Genomic DNA, 8,924 nt, shown 5'->3' with positions numbered 1-8,924 from the left:
ACAGCCATACACCCAAAAAGAATTACATACTTATTTTTCATTTTAATATGAATAATTAATTTAGAAATACTCATTCCTTTAATATGCGGCTATTTTTTTTTGTAATTTATATAACAGTGGAAAAGAGATTCTGTAATTTATAAATCTCTTAGTAATTTTGGTACAAAGTCCTATCATAAATTTCAGTGTTTCTTCTGAAAAACTATCTCTGTACTGCCTGGAGTTTCTTTCTGACAACTCTAATCACCTTTTTACACACTAACTCACCAAAATGAAAATTTCCAAAACATTTGCCACTTATGACTCTTCAGTTTCCACATCCGTAGGTAAGGTTGTTTTAACCTGGACTCTTTCATGAAATAGCCAAAAATTTGAAGCCTTGGAAAAATTCAATTAGTTTTTACCATGAACTAGTCAGAGACATCTTCATAATATATGCAAATCAGGTGTCAGTCATTTCAGAACTTTTAATATAGCCACTGTAGACATTCAGATCTGCTAAAATGTTCCCACACTGGGCAGCTAATAAGCCTTCTAATTAAAAATGTAAGACCTTTCCAAGTTTTCCTGATTTTGTTAAGGCTGTTCTAAAGTTTTCTTGTTGTAACTTTATAATATTTCCTGGTTAAACTTTATAATATTTCCTGGTCTATACTGCATGTAACACCACCCAGTGAATAGATAATTTTTGACTACCATCAAAGTGAGGGTTTTCCACCCAAGCAGGAAAAGAAATCTCAAAGCCACACAAAGATAACACAAGAAAAAGAAGAACCAATCAGCTAAAATAGGGCTCTCCTTCAAGTATTAATTTGCCAGGAGTCACAAAAGGTTAGGTACAAAGGACACATGACCTTCAGCTTTCTACCTGCAACAAGCATCCAATAAAGATGCTTTGTAAATTCCCTTTAAGGATGTTGAAGAGGAGCAAGAGTGATAAAATCTGTTGAATAAAATCCAGAAGACTTCTTTGAATTGCAAAACTTCTAGTTGCAGAACAGAAACACAGAGGATGCACACAGTGTGAAACCATATTTACACCCAGTGTACCAACGTGCTGGTGATGCTGATAATGGGTAACCAAACGTCTTCATGCCAGTGATGCAGCTGTCCAACCCTCAGTGAACCTCAGCCACATGACTGAGTTAGGAGTCTTTGCAGATACCTTTTACAGGAGCACGTAGGAGTTCTGAAGCAAAAGGAAGAATAGAATTCATTTCTGAAAGGCATAACTGGGAAAGTGGCTTTTTTTTCCCTGCAGTTTTTTTTCTAATATTAGGAATATATACAGTATTCTGCTACATACAGCAGACCAGGGAAAACAGAGGTCTGTCTCTCCCCCATAAAAACAGTAGTGCACACTCTTAATGGTGATAATAAGGAAACAAATTAAAGTTGCCTATGCTTTAAAACCATAATCACTTTCTTTTAACTTGTATGGACTCTTTAATGCATTGTGCTATACCAACTAGGAAGTCTTTTTTCTTTTAACTGTGAGCATATACGCTATCACAGCTTATCTTTTCAATGAATAAGACTTTACATCGAGCATTTAAAGGTACTTGCTTGCTTAACAAAGAGAATGATTTGAGGCACTAAAGGGATCCTTCAAATTTCATATTTGAGCAGTTTATATTATATAATAGAAGTGAATGCAAGTCATTTTTCAATACCTTAAACTGTTAAACTGGTGAGCAAAATGTATTAGCATCACAGTAATGTGTTCCTGTCTGTGTAACACAACAATTATGACACAAGTTTCACAGACACTGAAGATCCCTATATGTGTTTCAGTCCTGTGACCTAACTACTAACTTCATGAAACACCAAACTATCCATGAGACCAAAGGGTCTGAAGTCAGTGAAATTTGATGAATTTTGAAAGAGCAAGGAATGAAGAGTCATCCTCTTATCCCTTAATCAGCATCTTCTAACTTTAAAAATTATGCTAATTTCAGCCACTCAGCCACTGAAACTTACTTATGAACATTTTCATTACTAACAGACAGCAATTAAAATTAATGACCCCAGGTTACTATATTTTCCAAGTAGGAAGTCCAGGATAAGTACTAACCTTGTGTCATTTTTTACCAATGTCAACTACAAAGGTCAAATAGGGGGCATTTCAGAAGCCACAGCCCATAATGAATAAGCAAATCCAATTTAAGGAGTCACTAACCCAAAAAGCATTAAGAATGAATGATTAATGACATGATGATTAATTAATCAATAAATTTGTTGACATGTGTTTAACCAAAAAGAGTAAGCAGCAACTCAATGGTTAAAGGAGAACATAAATCATCTTTATTAGTCCTGCTTAGCATCCTATTACTTTGAAGTGAAGGAATTAATTTATCTGCAACCTATGTGACACTAAATATTGAGTGAGAGATCAAGGAAAATGTTTCCTGAGAATTAATGGAAAGAGGGTGAAGTACATTTTTTTTTTCTCTTTAAATTCAAATTTCTTACTTTTAATGTTGCAGGTTTTATAGTTTCTCATACTCCCTAAGAGCAGCTACTTCTTATACCCACAGACTTTCACTCTCCAGAGCTACAGCTTGCACTACGGTTCCATGAAACAGTCAATCTGATATTAAGTAGAAAGGTACCAAAGATGGGAGTAAAATAAGTCAGTTGTACGAGACAAAGCTTTGAAAAATTCACTTTGTCTGTTCAAAAGGACTCAAAATTTTTGAAAAGCTAACTTTTTTTCCATATATACATTATTCCAGATCACATATCAGCCATTCCACTGCTGCAGAAAGCCTGCATAGAGCACTATGAGGTGGTCTTTGTGAACAGAAATGCAACTGTGCCCTATCTGATCAGCTTGAGACCTCAGGGAATTGAGTGCATAAATCCAGCAATACTGAACATAGAGACATGAATTTAATATCAGATGTTGCTTCTCTGGTACAGATTAGAGAAAACCTGAAAGCAGTTGAACTCCCCATACTGTCCTTCCTATGGTTTGCATGAAAAGCTAAGGATACATTATTATTTCCGTTTCCAAACTGGGTAACTTCTTCCTTAAACAGGTAAAGCAAGCTGGTGCAAGAAAAACCTGAAATTTTCTTTCAGTTCTTTAAAAGTTCCACATTTGCTTCATTTAAAAGCTAGCTGTCTGTAGACTCTGTGATGAAAGGATAAGTAAATTGAACAGATAGACCCAGCAAGGATCTAAGGAACAGTCATGAGTGGAAGACCCATAGTAACACAATCAGTGAAAACCTAATCAGTGAAAATTAGAGCACACTGAATCAGCTGCCTCTAAAGCTATCAAGAGAAAATTATTGTCCCTGGTGTGAATCCCACTGAGATGAGTCAGCAGCAGAAACTCTCTCTCAGAGGCCTTCAGACTAAAAGGAGATTTTTGCCTTCAAGGGTACAGGATTTATCACAAAATGGAGTGGCGAAGAGGATTCATGGATTTTGTAGAAATTATTAAGGGATGCATCAAGTTAATTGTAGGAATGTTCAAATTTTTTATGGCATGCCTAATCTAAGGACCAAAGATGGGGAGAGAGGGTAACTGAGGTGAACTGGGAGGAACAAACATGGGAAAATAGAGGAAACATGACAAAACCAGTTTCATGTGCACAGATAGTGAGCAGTTTTGTGTCTTCTGATCACAGAGAGGAGGAACAGGTTCAGGCTGACTGTGAGACTCATGGTTATATGAGGGCTGTGTGTGCATTTGTGGGTGTCAGTACAGGCATGTACTTTGTGCCACAATCACGTCAGACTTGTGTGCAGACTGGGAGTAATTTGTGTCTGGGGACAGGGAGGCACAGCAGCTTCACAAGCATGGCTGGAGATTCCTGCAGAAGAACTTGGAAGACTGGAAACATCCATGTTACTACTATTATTTTTCAGAGAGATATTTCAGACAGTCGCCAAATCATCTTGTGGTCTTAGCAAATTGAGAGTTGTGAATTCAAAGATTCTCCATCCCTGGAGATATTGAAAACCCAACCAGACCTGGTTTTGAGCAACCTACTCTAGGTGACACTTCTTTAAGCAGAGTTTTAGACCAGGTGGTCTCTAGAGGTCCCTTCCAACCTCAGCCACCCTGTCATTTTCTGAAAAAAATTCTGCCCCTCTTTTCCAAAGGCTCTAAAAATTATGCAGGAGAAATAAAAACAAAAAAAATAAGTGAAAGCTCTCAGGAAACAAAAGGCACATTTCAAGGAGCTCTATGGTCTAGATGGCCTTGAGACACAGACTTAACCTTTCTCCATCTATTCTGTGAACCTTGTGCTTCTGTAGTTGCATTAAACCAATGATCCAAACAAATCATGTTATATTGGATTCCTTCCATACCACTGCCAGCTTGGGGTTCAGAGCTGTTTCAGATTCATGTAATCCAAAAGGTGAAAAGATTCTGAAAATATAATAAATATCTAAAGCAAGATCATTGTAAGTGAATAGAATTTAATCAAACTGCCTATTTTTTCATAGGGTAAGTAGAAGCCAAATTTAAAGGGAAAAACTAAAACCAGAGACCATTATCAACATACAGTACAAAGTGTTTATGATAAAATGTTGCCTCAGGGGAGAAACTGATACTTTCAAAAATAAAAATAAAATGGTTTTCTATAAAACCTCAACTCTTAAAATATTTATATTCCACTTGAAAAGACTTGTCTAATAAAATACTTCAAGATCAAGAGGAATCACTGAGGCATTTAGTCTGCCTTTGCACGTATCTCAAGCTAAACAATATACCCAATTACTCCTGTAGTCACATCAGTAATAAATGGCTTTGACTGAATCATACCTTTCAGAAGTAAACATACAGGACTGATCTGAAAATACCAAGAGGTGGAGAATGCACCATTTCTCTCTATAAGTAATTTCAATTGTTAACACTGGCAACAGCAAAGAGGCTTTATTTCTAAGTGAATGTATTTGATTTTAACATTCAGGCATTAGTTCCTGTTGTGATTTTATCTGATAAATGAAGGAGCCTTTAACATCCAATATTTTCCCTCCATGAACCTTAACAACTATTAATCACTCAAGATGATGGTGTAATAGGCAGGAAAAAATACTTAGCAACTTCAAAGAATATTTAAGAAGCGAGAAGAAGCAAACCAAAACTCCTCAATATTATTTCTACAACTCTCTCTTATCACACTAAGAGTACTTGTACTCTTACTACTCAGGATCTTTTCACCATTTTTCTGGGAGGTTTTTTTTTACTATCTGTGAGTATCACACTTTCATTGACATCAAAAATGGTCCAAACTGTACAGTTCAGGTAGGTCAGAACTGTTAGTCAAATCCCATATATGCTTATTTGGGTATGAACATTCTGGCGATTTATAAATTGCCAGAATAAAGAACTACAGATTCAGCAGAGGTTTTTATCAGAAATTGTATCAAAAACAGAAGTAGAAAGGTTTTTATTTTTCTTAGGAAGTTTTCCTAGGAACTTAATTCTATAGAGCTGTGTGTTTAGTTGCAACTTCCAATATTTAGCTTTTAGCATTATTTAATTTCTAGAGAACAATCTTAAATGTTGTGATTTTTGTTTCCAGAGATATTTATATGATTTCTAGTATTATTATATGAGGACACTTTATTTGACAGAAAAACTTTTTATATGATATCAACACTGAAGAAAGGAGTGTATTTCACTTGTAATATCTTTTAAATTATACTATCACTCTCCAGGTGAGACATTATACTTCAGATCACCAGTGCCATTTTAATCCAGGATGTCGTGAGGAAGAGAAATCAAAAACTCTTACAGAAATAAATTGTTTTGGTGATTTTTGGAATTCTTTTATTAGAACACTGGGAGATAGAACAAAAACTACCAGTGTCATAACAAAAGAATACTAGCTATTGCACTGCTTCATTATACTCCTTGTATAGACATTTTGTTTCAGGCTTATTCAGAAAATCATTTTCTCCAAGTATTACAGCATTGAGAGACAGCCTCTAGGTAAGTACATACCACAGATAACCACTAAGGCCAAATTTTAATCATACCCTTGGCTCTCTTAGCCGCACAAAATCCATCCTTTTGGAGTAATATTTCTAAACTTGCACTAAAGAACAAGTAAAAGAAAATGTGCTTGCTTGAGCTACAGCAGTAGAACAAATTATGATTCAAAACATTGTGTGACAAGGCAGACAACAAATGGAGATCTTTAATTCATTTAACAATTATTGGAATTTTGCAAAGACAGATAAATGCATTTAAATGTAGTCATTTTTGTGTCTACCTTTAAAAATATTGTTAAACAGAGAGATTTAAATCTGGAGATGTTCTTATTCAAATTTTATATTTGATTGAGTTTTCTTATTTAAAACAAATTATCAGGAATTACTAAACTAGAACAAGCTGAGCTCCCAGTGAGAAAAAGTCATTTTGCATTCAGCAAGTTTTGACAATTGCACCCCAGTAAAACCAGGACAAATGGTTTAATAAAAGGGTATTTTGGATCTTGCAGCTTTAGGTTTCCAGGTTCAGGAATTTACAGAGTCTGTGTTTTAACTGCCTCCACCTGTACAGGATTTCTAAACTTCTTTTGTGAAGAGATAACCTTCTGGGATGCTTCTCATCCCAGAGTGAAAGTTATTTTTTCCATGAGATATTTAAAGTGAAAACATACCACGACCCCACTTCACAGATACAGTTAGGAGCTTTGACCTTACTGAAATTAAGGTGGCTTAGGCTCCTCAATGCTAGCCCCAAAATCAAACAGAAATTAAGAAATCCAGTTACAACTGAATTGAGCCTTTGACTTTCCTTCTTCTGGCTGGACACAAATGCATATTTAATAAGGAACAGTAAATAAAATTAGATTTTGTGAGGTATATTAGCATGCCTGAAGTACTTACAGGAAATCACAGAAATTTTTCCATGTCCATCATTCATCTTACTGCATTTTGAAAGCAACTAAAAGCCATTCCAGGCTAGAATCAAAGAAAAATGTTATGCCCCTACAACACCTTGCCTCCATTGTTAGGACATTGCTCCTGCTTTTTAAGATTTCTACAACATAAAGAAGGAAAGACAGAGCTGTAGCAGGTGAAGTTCCCCAGGCCTTCAAGGAAACCACAAGGAACCATTCAGGCTAGCCTATTCCCAAACTTCCCTGGACAGCCTCATTTATTAGCTTAGCTGCATCACTTCTCTGTCTTTCTCTTTTCCTGCCTCTTCTAGATGGCTTTGAACTGGTGACAATGAATGATCTTGTTATGTGTGCGAATCTGAGCAAAAGCCAAGCGGCTCTGCTATTGTTAAGGGCTTCTAAGCTTTACTAAGAAAAGTAGTAACAGTAGGAGGGTTTAGAGCTCACACTAAATTTTACTTAATGATACCTGTTACTGGAGCCCAGCAAGCTGTTATTGACATATCACTATTTGAGTGACATCTAATTAATCATTATATCACTAACCAGAATCAATAGTTATAACTTTGAGGACCTTTGTTCAACCTTCCCACTGAATATCTTGCACCAGCTTTGAGTTTAACCTACTGTGAGACTGTTTAACCTATAAATCATGTGGCTGTAGGAAATTACCCTGGGGTTTTGTCACCTTGGCGTTTACTGGAATGCAATTGTATTCTAGTAGCAAAATAAATGTATGCTTCTCTCTGATTGGAAAAAAATCCCTGTCAAACCTTGGACATAAAGCATTTTCCCCTTGTTCCCCTAAAAATCAACTTAAAAGAAAAAGAAAAAAACGTAGATTTTCTTTCACCTTAACTCAAGGAGAGTTATTCTGGATGATCCTCCTGGCAGTAGAAACTTTATAATCACACTTTGCTTTTGGAAGCTGGGAAAGCAAAGCATGTGGAGAGAACTATACTTATCTACCAATACTATATCTTATTTTTCCTTAAATCATTAACCATTTGAGTCCTGTGATGACAGTGTGATCACTAAAAACTAGGGGTTTTTTTCTTTTTTTTTTTTAAGGGGAAAAAAGATAAAGTCTCAGATCTCCACCTTGTGTGGTTGATGGTGAATGAATCTATAAACACTCGTGAGGCCCTTGGTTTAAGACTTGTTCATTATTGTTGGAGAGTAAAACATCAAGATGTGAATCCTTTTGCTTTTATTTTTTGTAATGTTGGAGCATTCCAGGTTTCACCTTTATGTTTAGTTTATGCTCCAAATTCTGTCTGAAGTTGCTTATTATCTCCATTCAAAAGAGAGACCATAAGAACAGCTGCACATTAGTCAAGTCTTAGGAAGAAAAGTTATAGTGGCCAAATAAGAGTCCTACTGAGCTTTCTTTTCCTATGGCAGAGTTAAACCAAAGGATGGATTGAACCTCAGTAGCATAGTTCAGTCAAATACAGAAAGTTTTCCAGTGTGAAGCACAGGATGAACAATTAGAAACACATCTTCATGTGTAAATTCTGAGTAGCAGTTTCTTAGTAGAAGGTCAGATTTTGTGCTTAGTCTGGGTTTTTAGTCATTGCTCCATCACATTCCTATTTACACAGCACACTTTAATTTCCTTGATGAGTTCAATATTCTGTTTCATTTCAAGGATACCTCTAGCCTTGTGTTTTGTGGCAACAAGGCACCAAGATTGTGATGCTGAGCTCTCGTTTCTATACATTCCATAACCAACCAGATTCCATAACTTTGCTCCAGCCTAACTTATTTGAATAAATTTCTCTGTCATATCTTATGTGTCAGAAACTAATTGCTTGTTTTCATACATGGAACTACCAATTAAAAGGCTTACTCTCTTTTTCTCCATTGTACCAAATGTCACTAAGTAGCTAGAAGAAGGCATTTTGCTATTTTAATTAAGCTTATGAAGGAAAACACAAGAACATGACTTTGGAGAAAATATGGAAAGACTAAGCTGTATCAAAACATCTCATCAAGTCTGTGGCATTAGAGATCAAGACAATCATGCAGTAAAATAAAGATGAAAAATTC

This window comes from Fringilla coelebs, assembly GCF_963513975.1.
Source record: "Fringilla coelebs genome assembly, chromosome: 4".
NCBI classification, from domain to species: domain Eukaryota; kingdom Metazoa; phylum Chordata; class Aves; order Passeriformes; family Fringillidae; genus Fringilla; species Fringilla coelebs.
This window is presented reverse-complemented; position numbering follows the sequence as displayed.